Source organism: Canis lupus, chromosome 9 (assembly GCF_003254725.2).
Source record: "Canis lupus dingo isolate Sandy chromosome 9, ASM325472v2, whole genome shotgun sequence".
Lineage (NCBI taxonomy): Eukaryota > Metazoa > Chordata > Mammalia > Carnivora > Canidae > Canis > Canis lupus.
The window spans coordinates 17,094,442-17,109,874 of NC_064251.1; the positions used below are offsets into that span (position 1 = coordinate 17,094,442).

Below are 15,433 nucleotides of genomic sequence, written 5' to 3' on the forward strand. Positions count from 1 at the left end.
CTGCACTGAAGTCTGCAATAAGAGTACAAAACTAAGGCTAAGCAAAACTGTTGGTACCTTACCATAAATCAACACAGAGGCATCAAATTGTACTGACAATCACTGGTCATTATATTCTCTACTCATTTAGTTTAAAAAAAAAAAAAAAGAAAGTCCATTCCACCAAACAATGTCTTTGATGAAATTATGAATCTTAATAAGTCTCCAAACTTTAATATATATATATATATATATATATATTTAGTATACATTTTTAAATACTGTGTGATAAAAGGAAAAGTGCACAGAAAACAACTTCTGCTGCTTTAAGGTCTGAGAAAAAGCACTACAAAACTGAGTTGCAAACTGAACTGGAAGCATTTTTCAAAGAACACTATTTTTACTTGGCAGAAAAATATGGTTATTCAGACTTAAGTTGTTAGTAGATATTTTCTCAAAAATGAACAAAGTGAACCTGTCACTTCAAGAAAAACCACTGATGTTTGTTGCCAATGATAAAATCTGAGTTTTCAAGCAAAAGTAAATATTTTGAAAACTGGTATCCACCATGAGCTTGAACATTTCCCCAATACTTACAAATCTTGTTTCTGATTAAACAGATTACTTCTAATATCAATGAATGTGAATTTTTGCTGCAATATAATGAAATGTATCAACAACTGAAGAATTGCATAACCCAGTGAATGACCAAATTACCAATGTGTGTTAGAAACTCACACATGGGTAAAAACAAATGCAAAAAATACCAATGGATTTTAACGTAGAAGAGTACAAAAAAATTAATAACGTGGTTTTAGATTCCACAGTGCAACTAACCTTTATAAAACTACTACTTGTCAAGTATGGGTTTTAGCGTCAAAGAATACCCAACTTATCTGAAAAGTCCATTAAAATATTCTTCTATTTTCCAACTATTTATCTATGTCAGGCCAGATTTTCTTTATATACTTCAACCAAAACAACCTACCACAACAGAATGTATGCTGAAGCAGAGATGAGAATTTGCCCATAAAGCCAGACATTAAAAAGATTTGCAAAAACGTATAATGATACCATTTACTAAATTTTTCTGTTCTGGTAAAAAGTTATTTTTTCATAATATGTAACGGGTTTGTCATTTTAAAATGAGTTAGTAAATAATTATTTTAAAAATATCCCGAAATTTCTAGTACACCAACCATTGATAATAACCCAGTAAAGTTTTTTGTGGTTCTCAACATTTCCTAAGAGTAAAAAGGAGCCTCCAGACCAAAAAATTTGTGAATCACTGAACTAATGCAACCTCCTCCCCAGTCAAAAAAAAAGAGAAAGGCAACTTCCAATTTGGTCAAACATTTTAATCTCCATATCAATACCAACATAGGAAGACAAGCCCTACAGGAATACACGAATATTCTTTAAAGCACGGTAATTCAAATTACTAATATTTAAAAAAAAAATCCTAATATTGAAATATTTAAGTAAATGAGTGAGAAAACCATCCATACAAATACCAGTACACTTCAAAGTCAAATTTGTCTATTCCACTATATAATTTGCTAAAAGTTTCCTTTTTTATAAAGATTTTATTTAATTATTCATGAGAGAGAGAGAGAGAGAGAGAGAGAGAGACGCACACAGGCAGAGGGAGAAGCAGGCTCCATGCAGGGAGCCTGACATAGGACTCGATCCGGGGTCTCCAGGATTAGGCCCTGGGCTGAAGGCGGCACTAAACCGCTGAGCCACCCAGGCTGCCCCAAAAGTTTCTTGTTCTAAGATTGTATTTTAATGAATATCCTATGAAATAATTAGATCTTCTAGGGCATTTAGAGATTCATCCTTATGGACTTTTCTCGCATATGGCATTGTACGTGTCATAAACTGTTCCATGTCTACTTTCCCAACTTGATTTTAAATTTAGTAATAATTCCTAATAATAGTATAAACAGTTGAGCTACAGGGAAACCTGGGTGGCTTAAGGGAAAACAGTTGAGCTACAGACCAAATGGCAAATGAACCAATGTTATTTGTTCAAAATATGCTGAGTTGGTTTTATAACATGCAAAGGATTTTCTCCCATAAACAAAAAATCACTATCAAGTCTTTCCCATCAATTCCATCTTCTCTTTTGAAATGACATCAATACATAGTTGATACTTACAATGAAGAAAGGCAAGTTAGAAGATCATCAATACAACATGTGAGAAGAGTAGTTGTAGCCTACTAACCCAGAGCTCTGCAGTAAGTCTCAGCCAATGGCAGGAAACAGCCTCCCCGTGGGGACCCAGGCAAGGACACAGATGTTACATAGCTTACACAAAACTTAGGAAAATCCCGGCTCACCCAGCACACATAAAGAAGGTCATAATTAACATCACACCACAGAAAGTACTTAAGGCGTAAACATTCCAAAGTTATTTTAGAATTATACAATTCCTTAAAGTTCACAACTTAAAGAAAAATCTGCTGGCTCAAATCCCAACTCTTTCAAGATTTCTCTGACCCTCTGAAACTACATCTGTGAACTTGACATTAATCACGTACATCTCAAAGGCAAGAGTTTATTTTGTTTATACACGCTCTCCTTGGTCTCAATATCCCCACAGGATGCACTGCAAAGAGTAGTTACTAAAACAATCATCTAAATAAGGGAGGGTGAAAAGGAGAAAAGTGGGGGAAAAGAAACCTCTTCAGAAGAAATCCATTCCTAACTCCAAAATCTTTATCTCTCTATATCAAAACAATACTGTTAAAAAAAAAAAAAAAAAAGATTGAAATCTCCATCCTTCCCCTTTACGGACTTGAAATACTATGCTATTCAAAATTGCCCCCAAAGGCATTCACTTTGTTGAAGTAAGGGGAACAGGTCTGGCTTCATTCTGGCTCTACCCTCATTTAAATTTAATTATGCTGTTCCTCAATTTCCTCATATGCAAATGACAGCCTTCTGCAAATGACAAGGCTGCTTGCCTGATGATTAAATAAAATACTTTCAATTACTTAGCCTAGTGCCTGACACAAACACTGATTATTTGTCTATTGTTATAACCTATAGACAAAGAGCAAATATAAAAGGAATAAATAAATTTCAGTAAGACTTCTTAATGCACAGGAAAATTTTAAAGCAAATAATTCCCTAAAACCACTTACTAGAGGACCCATGCACATAAAAATGGACATGGCAAATCTAGTTAGCACTCAATATTAGCTGTAACTGCTATAAACTACCAAAGCTTAGGACTTTTCTTCAATTTTTGCTATATGTTTAGATTTACTTTTTTTTTTTTTCTTTTTTTTTTTTAGAGAAAGAGAGCTAGAACACAAAGGAGGGGTGGAGAAGGAGAAGGAGAGAAGAGAATTCTGCTGGGCGTGGAGCCTGATCTCTTGATCAGGGGGGGCTTGATCTCACTGAGATTGTGACCTGAGCTGAAACCAGAGTAGGATGCTTAACTAACTGAGCCACCCAGGTGTCCCTAGATTTACTTTTAATATTTAATACTTCATAATGCTTACAATAAAAAGAAAGCAAACCAAATGCCAAACAATTCACTTAAATTATGCAATAGCCATACAATGGAATACTATGCAACCATAAATAATAACAATGTAAAACTATATTTAGTGACTTGAAAAAGTGCTTGCTCCACTGTTAAATAAAAAAATAAGTGTTGGGACACCTGGGTGGCTCAGAGGTTAAGCATCTGCCTTCTGCTCAGGGCATGATTTCAGGGTCCTGGGATCGAGTCCTGCATTCGGCTCCCCACAGGGAACCTACTTCTCCCTCTGCCTGTGTCTCTGTCTCTCTGTGTGTCTCTCATGAATAAATAAAACCTTTAAAAAAATAATAATTTTCAAAAATAAAAAGGTATTAAAAAAACAAAACGTATACTGTGGACTCATTTTTGTTTAAAAAAAAGTAGGTGGTAAGGTTCTTTTGTTTTTTTGTTTTCTAGCATATATGTCTCCATCATAAACACATATTACCTGGAAAACAGAAGGAAAAGATGCAAAAAGAAAATAATGCAAACTCTTAAAGAACCAAAAAACTTGAATAAGGTAAAATGTCATGGTAACTTTCATAAATTTAACATACTGAGCAAAATGTTGATTAAAGCAATGATTCCCATCCCACTTGAGTCCCAAAAGCTTCACTCCACAACAATTTAAAGCAGAGAAAGACTCTCAAACTTAAGCAGTTTTACAAAAACAGAACAGCTTATGATAAATAACTTTTCTCCAAAGAATACAAAGCATTAAAAGCTATAATTAACTTATTAATCCTCATAACAACCTGGGCAGTAGGTTTCAGGCTGGGATTATAACTTCCAATTTACTAGTAAAGATAGACTATAAAGTTGTACTGTACATTCAGAATACAGAAATCTAAAATATCCCAATTTGTAGCCCATCTAATAAACCACAATCTGACAAATACAGATGAGCTAATGTATCTGTTGTCACTGACATTAAGATTCTGCAGTAAACTTGAAGACACCCTCCCAAAAAAGAGGGGGGCTATAGAAGATTGAGCTAGGTATTAGTGATTTCCCTCCCAGTTCCAAGAAAGCATTTTGGGGACTGGAAGATGTCAGATGGGTTCAGCAGGCAAACACATTTGGGGAAAACTGTCCTGGTAGAGATACACAATGCACTTCATCAGACTGAATAGTCAAAATGTTTGCCTTTACCAAACCAAATAAATACCCCCCCCATTAGATCTAATAGTATCTTGCAGAATACTATTCTGAGGGATACAAGTTGGGATAAAGTTGAAATATGTGACATTCAAGGTCTCTTCCTATGCTTATGATTCTATTAGTCTAAACTGCAATATAGGTTCACGGAAAAACTTCCACCTACCACTAATAGCACTTGGGAAACAAAAATATACTCCTAGGGCAATTTCTCAATCCCAGCACTATTACCATTTTATGCCAAATAATTTTGTGGTGGGGGGAGGGGCCTCTTCTGTGTGTTGTAGGGTTTTTAGTAGTATCCCAGGCTCCACCCACTAGATGCCAGTGGTGCCCTTCTACCAGTTATGACAACCAAAACTGCCTCCAGACATGTCAGATGTCCCCTAGGGGGCAAAATCACACGTTCCAATAGAAAACCACTGCCTAGAGACAAACTTTATACATATAGATGCATTCTTCTTCTTCTTTTTTTAATCTACTGTCCACACAGATGTATTCTTTCCAGAAAGCAAAATCTATCCAGCTGCTTCAGATACTTCAAGTCAGAACTAACTCCACACCTACAAATGAAAACTTTTGCTTTATTCCTTTAAAGTCCCAAGGCAGGACTCCAGGCACACAAAAACAATCTGACAGCATCCACCTTGCAGAAACGTTGATAGGCTGCAAAGATCCAAGGGGAGGGGTTTGGCCATTTGGCTGGCCAACAAAACCACACTTTTCACTGCAAACAGAAGCACAAATCAGACGGGGAAGAAAAGTTTGCCCATACTGTGGCTTCTACTAGCCTCTTCCTCACTCTGCACAAAGGAAATAGGAGGAGGAAAGGTGGCTAGGGAACACTGGTTGTCAACATTTCAACTGAAACTAGAAAATTAGCTAAAATGTCATCATGCAAAAGGCTAAGTCAAGAGAATGGTAATGTGGCATTCTAGTGAAAGGAAATGGCATTGGGAAAAGGTAAGGCTGTGGGAAAACATAGGACATCCTGGAGGTTAAAAGAAATGATCAATTTGCTTGAAATATAAAGCATATTTTAATGGAGGAAATAGTACAGAAAAAAGTGGAAAGGCAGTTTGAAGCCAGATCATTAATGGACAACCTTGAATAGCCAGCCTTTACTCACACTTAAAGGCAGCAGAATGTCATTAAAGGTTTTTCAAATAAGGAGTGACACATCAGAACTGTGCTTTAGAGATCAGGTGAACAGGATGGATTAAAATAAAGTAAAAAGGCAAAGAGCACTTATGTAGCTGCTGCAATAATCCAGACAGGTGCAATAAGGAGCACAACTAAGGTGGCTATCACAGCAGAATCAGCTTGCTGATTTTCCTCCAAACTTAAACCCAGAAACTGGAAAGGGCTAAAGTCTGCAGAAGGGTCAATGACACAAACAAAATGTGAAAGCTCTTGAAGACAGAAGAGTCTCTTTTCCTTCGTAACTCTATCTTCTTCTTGATGAAATGCTTTCATTTATTTCTCATAAAGCTATTTGGGTTTGGTATATCCTCTCTATTCCTAACACTATCAACTCAAACCCAGGCCAGGGCCTCATTAACTCACATCTACGTTATGACAGCCTTGGTCTTTCAATCCGGTTCATACCTTTTTATTACCTCATTTCTCTACTCTGGAATAGCTCCTCCTGCCTTTCTCTGTAATCCAAATTCTCCAAGATGAAATTTAACACAGTATCACAGCAAGTAGATCAGGTGGAGGGGACTTGGCACTACCCCCCTTATTCCAAACTCCATCATCTTTGCCTAGGCTGCTGCTTCTATCTGGAAGACCCTTCTAACCTTTAGCCCCAAAATTTAGTATTTCAATACATAGCATTTCCACAAAACCTTTTTCCAAAGGGTTTAGATTCACATCACTCTCTTCCTGCTTAAACTGTACGATGTGCTTAAAGTCACCATCATTCAATTCAGATTATCTGAATGTTATTACCCAATTGTCAATTTATGAATTCTATTTTCATGATGACAAAGTTCCTTAGCATCCTTCTGCTCGTCACTAACTTTATCTAAAGCTTAGAACACAGTAAGCACTGTGGACACCTACTGACTGGGCTAGAGTAGTCAAGAGACAACTATAACATTTTGCTATGCAGAGAAAGTTGAAGAAAAGTTACCAAGAAATTAACACACTCGAAATAATGGGAAAGGATTTGAGATGATCCACAAAATACCTTGGATGAACCAAGTGGTACATGTACAGCTTCTCAAGTGGAAGAGAGAAAGAATGCAGCTATATAGTGATCTCTGATTAAGTATTAAAAGCTACATAACAGGACACACTGTAAAGTATTTCTTTTAGGTGGAAACAAATGTTTTGTTACGGAATACAATAGAGAATAGGAGGCAAAATTTGTATTATAAAATGAACTTATGTGGACTGCACACCACCTTAGTCCCTGACATGTTCCCAAGCCAACAGTGCTTCTTTTAACTGAATATGGTTTATAATTACTAAGAGAAACATAGCTTTGACTGGAGGATAGGTTATTATTATAACTGCTGTTTACTAACATTAACTGACCTTTTACTAGATCATTGTACTATTTTATACATATGCTCTCATTTAATCCTCACAACATTATAAAGCAAGTACTCTTATTCTCACTTTATAGATGAGGGACTCTGATACTCAAAAGTCAAGGAATGTGCCCAAGAGCAAACAAATCTCTAGTTCTAAAGACCATGCTTTTAACTACTATCATAAATAATTGGAAGGATAGGTTTAAATGGGAAGGGCCTTAATTGCTAGACACCAGACTTTGAATTTTAGTCTTGAGAGTAAAGTCAGGGAGGGAATACTAACTGAAAGCTCCAATAAACATTTTATGAAAATGCCTACAATATTCAAATCACTGTCACTAAGTAACTATAAGGATGACAAGGACCACCCAAGACTGACCCTCTGTTATGACCAAGGAATCCCAGGGAGCCACATTAAGGGGCCTTCACACAAGCAGTCAGTAGGCTCATAAAAGGCTTCCCATAGGCAGCACTACCTAAGTTAAAACCTAAATAAGTAAGGTCCAACATAACTCATAGAGCTACTTCAAGCATTCCATATCCAAACCCATTCCCTGACCCCAATACCAAATTTAAAACCAACTGCTACCATTCAACATTCCCCAAGTGAGTGAATACTAATCCCAACTACTGATTTACCATCTATCACAGATATCTCATTTAAACATATACTAATACCAAATACACATAATAAAAAGATTATAGGAGCAATTTCATTAATGCTAAAGATAAAAGGCTAGAAAGTAGATGTAAAGGTAAGCCCAGATGATAAAACACTCTGGTTTGCCTGAAGGGGTCAAGGAAGGAAAGGCTTCCAGGAAGAGAGGACATTCTGACTGAATTTTGAAGACTGAATAGGGAGGGGACAATACGTAGAATGATAGGCAAATTCATTCCATCTTTAATGCCACTCCCTTAGTTCAGAGCCTCATTATGTCCTACAGTAATTCAAGCAGTAATAATCTCCCAACTGTTCTTTCTTCCTGTCTCAGCAAACCTTCCAATCTAGCATCCACTACCGAAATGATTATTAGAAAGGAAGGAGAAAGAGAATATAAAACTAACCATACTGTGCTGCTCTTAAAAATCTTTCAGTGACTCCAGGGTAAGGATGAATCCAAATTCCCCAAGAGCATATACCTGGCCCCTTTTTACACTCAGCCTCATCTCCAATCTGTCCCTACTCCAGCCACCTGAATCTTATTTATAGTTTCAGGCACCTTCCATGCCCTTGCACCTTTGCTCACACTCCTCTTTCTTTTCCAGGTTCAGCTCCAAGATCACATGCTCTTTCAAGTATTCTCCGCTCATTTTAGGTTGGTTAAGGGTCCCTCCCTCTCTAGCACCTTACCTGCACCTCCATGACACCCTGGGCAGCAACTCATAATGTAATATAAAATTCCCAGTCTTGTCTGTCCCCTCTTTCCCTAGATTATATACTTCTTAAAAAAAAAAGAAAAAAAGACAGACAGACAGACAGACGGGGTAGAGGGAGGGTTATAGCTTGTTTAAGCTCTATCCACTACATGTAGCACCATGCCTGGCAGAAAGAAGACCAATACACGTTAGGTAATCTGAGCATTATATGTTGAATGCATCAAATGGAGATTTATGAAGTTAGTGGGGATGTCTGATCATAAAGTGGTAACAACCTAAGGAGAAGCAGGCATCAACTGAATCCAGGACAGACTTCATCTACCTCAAGTTCCAGTTATTTTACAATCCAAGCACTTGCACTCAGACTGGTAGGTAAACTTTTTAAATGTACTTTTTAAACTATTAAATTTGGTTACAGAAGTCTTTTGAAATCAGTATCTATAAAAATTTTTAATGCAATTACCCAGGAATTAAGCCATTTACCTAGTAACTGCATTTCTAGGAACCTATCCAACAGAAATACTCTCATAGATAAAGAAATATGCAAAATTCTTTTACTGAAGAATTGTAATGAGAAAAAAAAAAAAAAAACCCTAAACTTAAAGACACACTAGAATACTATCAGCTTTTTAAAGAGAACTGCATGTTAATTTGAAACATATCTAAGATATAGCTACATGAAAAAAAAAGCCACATGACAAGTTTAATTCCATTTGTATTTAAAAACATATAAAAAGAAAATTGTTTCAAAAGGTGACTATGTATCAGAATACTTATCGGCATTTATCCTATTCTACCCTATCGTTTGAAGTCGAATTTCCTACCAATCTAGCTCACAAAAGAAAGAAAAACGTATTTTTATCTCATTTCTTTCTAACAAACTCTATAATACAAATGTTTCTGACCAATCCTAAAACCAGACACTGCTTGAAGGGTTCAAGCAATTCAAAAGCAAATAGATGATTTGGGGAGGGAGTGGTCCTTGATCAAATTCTAAGGATCTCATTGAAACCTACCTTTATCTCTTAAGAGTTTTGAATTAATGATAAAAAAAAAAATTAACTTTCCCAGTGCCAGGAAAATGTTTAAAGTTAATAAATACTAACATCCTTTTTTCATTCCCTTGGGAGGCCAAAGGGAAAACTAAGAGGTAAGCAATAAATCAGTAACTGCAAAAAAACAGCAGTCCAACTTTTCTGATATATGGTTGAGGTCTTCAAACATCCTCAGTTCTCCATGGTAATATATGGACAGTTTAATGAAACTTCCCTGACAGTTCAACTCAACTAGTATTTCTACAAACCCTCTCTACTAGCAAACATCAGAAACTAAACTAATTAGCTTTCACCTTTATCCCTTCACACTCTCTGGTGGAGGTGCTAATAAGCAGTCACAAAGGCCAAATAGCAAGTAAGTAGCAAGAGAAAGCTTAGGTTATCAGTTTTTACCAATTTTTGGTTTAATATCCTAACAACAAAATTGTTATTCATCTGTTTTATTCAACACTTGCCCTCCAATTGAATTTAACCTTAAGCTGCTCCCTTTTAAAATAGAAATTAAAAGGTGAGGGACTCTATTAAGTTTGACACCACTCAAGCAACATTTTCCAAACAAGGGCAGGATATGCTGTACTTAAAATTCAGAATGAGGTCTCATTTGGGATTCCTGTTCAAGTAACAAGAACCAGAGTTTTTGATAACATTTAGATAAAACTGCACTGAATTTACCTCCACCTTACATTTCCTGACACTCAAAAGCTTGGGGGGGAAGGGGATAAACGTAATTCTAAAAAAAATTACAACTAGAGAAAAAAGAGCAAGTTTGCAATCAACAACAATAAAATGTATAGCTAAGTAATTCTCAGCTAAACAACTCTCCAGTAGGGTCAGGCATTCAAATGTTAAAATCTTATGGAACTAGCTTAAAATCTTGGAAAAGCAAGGCTTGCAGAAGGTAACATTTATTAAACAGCTACTATTTGCCGGACACTGCTACCCATCAAAAGAACAAGAATTTAAACGTTTCCATGTTGAAAGGCCTCTTGGCATAAAAATTTTAAATCTTCATATACAATCTTTAAGTTTCTCTTACAAACTACCCAAGCTTGTTTTACATTCATGCACATGAGTTTTGCTCTCTAGACTGACGTTGGTTTCCTCAAACTCTGCATCTTCAGCTTCGCCTTTATTCTATCAAAGACATGATGATGAAGGTTAACACATAAAAAACACTTATTTCAGTTCTTTTTGGAAAATCACAACAAGTGGCTTATTTTCTTCTATATATTTTACCCTACCTTGTAAAAGACAAGCATATGGCGTAACGGAGGAACAAATGATAACTGGCTAACAATGAATGACTCTTATACACATAACGTCTTTTTCCTATGACCCACAATCTACAAGTAACACCTAAGAATACCACTTACCTTCTACCCCTTCTTGTGGCCTTCAAAACTGAGTTGGCGACCTCCGTTACAGTGGGATATTTGTCTTCTCTAATTCATACTGTCTTTTCTAACCATTATTGTGGTTCACTGAGTTTTGATCTCACATTCAAGGGACTAGGAAGTACTGATGAAAAAGTCTTATTTTGAGTTATGAATTATTGCACTCGGAGGAGTATTTTTGTACAACTTTTAGTATGCCCAGAGGCTAATACGCATTTATTAGGATAGAAACTATAATTCAAACATACATCTTCAGAATGCATCATGAAGACTCAAAAACTAGTCTGAATTTAGATTTCCAGAAAGTATTTAAAGTCCTATTTTAGGGAAAGGACATGGTCCAAGTACTCTTTGCACTGACACAGTAGGCAGGCCAGGTGTTCGGGCCATTTTATTTGAGACACCTGCACTGTACTACTTCATAAAGTGATCAAGTAAAAGGGCACAAAACTAAAATATGCTTCCTGAGACATAGAACAGTCTAACCAATCAAGGCAGAAACTTATTTAAAATAGAGAAAGAGGGTGGTGAAAGGTACTTGAAAACTCTAAAACCACTCAATGATGAGATTTGTTCTGGGGTAATCCACCAAAGACCACATACCTAGTATGTATGCATCATTCCCTCCTTTCCAAACTCGGGACAGATCCTTGGGGGGGGGGGGGGGGGGATTATCAATTTTTAAAAATCAATCTCTCTCTCTTCAGGAAGGAAGTCACTTAGTTTCTTTATTTTAATGGCCTCACCAAGAAGAAAAAATAACCCCTACCACCCCCCACCCCCAGCCCAAGGAAGCGGACTAAATATAAGAGGAATAAGCAGTACTCTTTAAACAAAGGCTTTTCAATAACTGTTTAGAAGATCCAATATGGACTAGCATGTTTTTTACATTTTAAAAGTGTTTTTCCAAGCAAGACCACTAAGCTTTATACCACTCAATGCTAAAATACCTCCTCAAACCGGCATCACCACCTATAATGGCCTTATGTTTACAGATTACATAACTCAGGTTATGTCAAACAGAACAAATCTAAAACTTGTTATTCACCTTAAAATACAATTAAAATCTGTGGTCAACCCAATAAGACATAGAGACACTGGTTACAGTGTATCATTACTAAAGAAGGGAAGAGTATTGGCAGTGTTTGAAGAAGATAAAAATGAGGGTATTTTCCTTTCTTCTCACCTTGATAAAAGCTCAAAAGCGAACTAGGCTTACTCATTTTCCAGCTTCCAGAATTTTCCTCAGCGGGATAATGATAAGTCTAACAATCAAAGAATGTTCTGCAGGTTTAACCACAGAAATAACATGTGTAGGCAGGAATAAAGAAAATCAGGCAAAAATTTAACATCTCACTTTGGTAAAGCACAGAAGTCAAATACTAATGCTCTGGATAAAACTTTCAGGAAAGATGCAGGGGCACTTCTAAATACTTCATTCAACAGATTCATGTAAGTCAAGGGACCAAAAACCCTGCCTTACCTCAAAACTGTCAGTAATTAATTGATCACTTTCTTAATTGTCTACAGCCACAAGTCAAAATGGTTATTTTATATTTAATTAAATGTAGCAGTCATCAGAAACCACCTTCACTACAATACAGATATTAAGAATCTTTGTCACATCTAACGTTTCCCTGGAAGTAGTACATACTTGAGAAATAAAAAGTTAATCACCTCAAATCATGAGATTAGTAATACATCAAATATGGAAAATGCCAAAGAAATTGCATAGTTTGTTGGATAAACATAGCGGAAATCGAAATCAAAATTCCATGACTGAGGACAGTTACCCCACATATAACACATTTTTTAAATTCCCAAGGGATGAGCATTTTTACCTTGCCTTATTTTTAGAACTACACATCACACCGTACATATCACATGACATGATGTAACTGTGAGCAAAGAAAATGGCCCAAACCATTAAAAATATACATAAGAGGAAATGAATCAATGCAAACTTAAGAATCAATTACATTTCATTTTTACTTTTCTAATATGTTTACTAACTCACAGCAGACTTTTTTAAATTGGGTAAGTGGCCAGTAATCTATATAAAACAAGAGAAAAATGTACTTGGTCCTTTTATAACATAGGAATTTATCCAATTATTAGAAAAATTGATATGAAGGAACATAATGAAACAACATTCTTCTAAACCTTAAGGACTAAAAGCAAAAATTCTCTGGATCAAAAATGCAACAGAAACAATGAAATACCTCTAGGTGGAAAACAATTACTCGAAAGTATTCCCTGCTGTTAGGAGAAAAGAAAAATAGTTTTAACTGACAATGCCTGCAGACAACTGAAAATTTCTAAATTGGTTAGGGCAGTTTTTATTAGAAAAGGAACCAAGTATAGCGTATAAAAGGGGGGAGGGGAAAACACACCCACTTAAGCCTTTGTAAACAGTGGTACTTAAAAGACCCAAGGAGCTGGGAAAAATCAAAACTACAGACTATTCTAAGAAACGCAAAACATATTCCAACCTACTACTTTCCATACTCGAAAGTGCTTTAGAGACAAAGTTCAGTAACAATCTATAACTATATACTGATTATGCAAGGCAAAGATTATGTAATTTTATCATTTATTATAAATATTCTCCTCTCAAAGTAAAACAACTGAAGTGTTTTATCTCCCCAATGGAGAAGGGGTAGGTTCTTCTGGGCTACAATTTAAAAATATAAACACACACCCCAAAACAAACAAAAAAAACACAATGATTGCTAGCCACGTGACAAAGGAGATGGCAACACCAGGATTGTGAATGGAGGGGAGGGAGGCGAGGCAGGAGGACTAGGGAGGTTTCTCGGAACTTTGGGCACCTCGGGATCTGGGTCTCCCGGCCCTTCAAGTACCAAACTCTAGCCCTACCAGTTGTATTGTTAACACTCTCAAATACAGTTTTATTAACAAATAACGAAAAATGCTCCAGTGGCCTCCAAAATAAAGAGGAAAAAGCAGAGGAGGAAAGAGCAATTTAAAGTGGCGCCATCATGTCACCCCCTCTCCCCCTAAGGCAATCAATAAGCAATAGTTAAGTAACGTGTTTCTCCAAAAAAACCACACTGGGATCCCGACAATGGAAAACAAAAGGATTTTTAAGTAAAACAGGAGGTTAACGTTGTTTATCGTACAGAAAACAATCGAACTATTTGCTGAAGAATCAAAAGACAGCCGGAAAACAGGCCCCCCAAACTCAGTTAAAAGCAAATAAATGCCTCTTCCTCTTTAGTTTTTTTAAAAAACAAACAAACACGTCCGCCTGAGGGAGACTAGATCTGAAAATGTAAGTGACCTCAATATACAGGCAACAAAAATAATAAATACATGAAACAAATAACCATCTGACTTAACAATCAGAGTTGTGATACACACCGTGAAACGCGCAAGATGTGTTTCGAGCAGAGAAAGGCCTTCTGCAGTCAAGAGAAGTTCAAGGCGAGAGCCAGAGTTTGTTTGGGGTTTTTTTTTACGGGAATAAATCGTGTTCTTAAGGCCGCATTTTTAAATAGAACGCCAAAGGAAAAGCTGGCGAACGAGGCGGCAGCTGGTGGGGAAGGGCCCCCGCACACCCCCGCCCTTGGGGCGACTCCCAGCCCCGGACCCGCAGCGGGGAAGCCCGGAGAGGCCATTTAAAGTTCCGGGGATTTTTCCTGCCCTGCCCTGCCTTTCTAGTTACAACTAACAAAGAGAGAGAGAAATGGGAGCCACAGGGAGAGCGAGGAGAAGGAGAAAGGGCAGCGGGAGGAGGAGGAGGAGGAGAGGAGCAGCAGCAGCAGCACCTACCACGTGATGGAGGAGCGTTGCCCGGGCGGATTCAGCCCCACAAAATGGGCGCAGTTTGCAAACAGCCCCCGGCCTGGGCGCCGAGGGCCGGCGGCGGCAGGCGGGGGCGCGCGGCGGCGGCTCTGGCCCGGGCCCGCCGCTCTCCTCCCCCCCGGCGCCCGGAGCCGCCCTGACTTTCCGGGCGGGGGGGGACGAGGCGGAGGGGGAGGGGAAGGCGGCGGCGGCGGGGAGCGGCCGCTTTTTCTTCTCTTTCGGGCCCCTTCTCCGGCCTTCCTCGGCTCCGGCGGGGCCTGGGCACGGCCGGGGACCGCAGCCCGGCCGGGGGAGCCGGCGGGCGGGGGCAGAGGGTGAAGCCGCCCCCCCGCCCCGCACAAACAAGCGCCGCCGTCTGCAGCCCGAGCCCGCACCCCGGCCGCCACCCCCGCACGCCTCTTCCCGGCCGGGGAGCGCGCTCCGGCCGCCCCCCGCGCCGCCGCGGCGAGACGAGTCGGCTTCGCTACGGTGCTCGGTTCTCCCGCCGGCTCGGCGAGCGGTGGCGGCGGTGGCGGCGGCACTGGGAAAATGGCGGCCGAGCTCCTTTTCCCTCCCCCCCTTTA

General features: G+C 38.4%; 1 protein-coding gene across 6 annotated transcripts in view; it reads right to left on the reverse strand.

Annotated features, from left to right (window-relative positions):
* KANSL1 (KAT8 regulatory NSL complex subunit 1) overlaps positions 1 to 15,433 on the reverse strand; it is a 185,893-nt gene that overhangs the window by 140,698 nt on the left and 29,762 nt on the right. The window contains exon 1 of one of the 6 annotated variants that reach the window (XM_025436766.3): positions 14,838 to 15,420. The exons of the other annotated variants lie outside the window; for them this stretch is intronic. The gene's annotated coding sequence lies outside the window, so the exon portion shown is untranslated. Of the gene's footprint in view, positions 1 to 14,837; positions 15,421 to 15,433 lie in introns of those variants that run through there. 6 annotated transcript variants of the gene reach the window in all.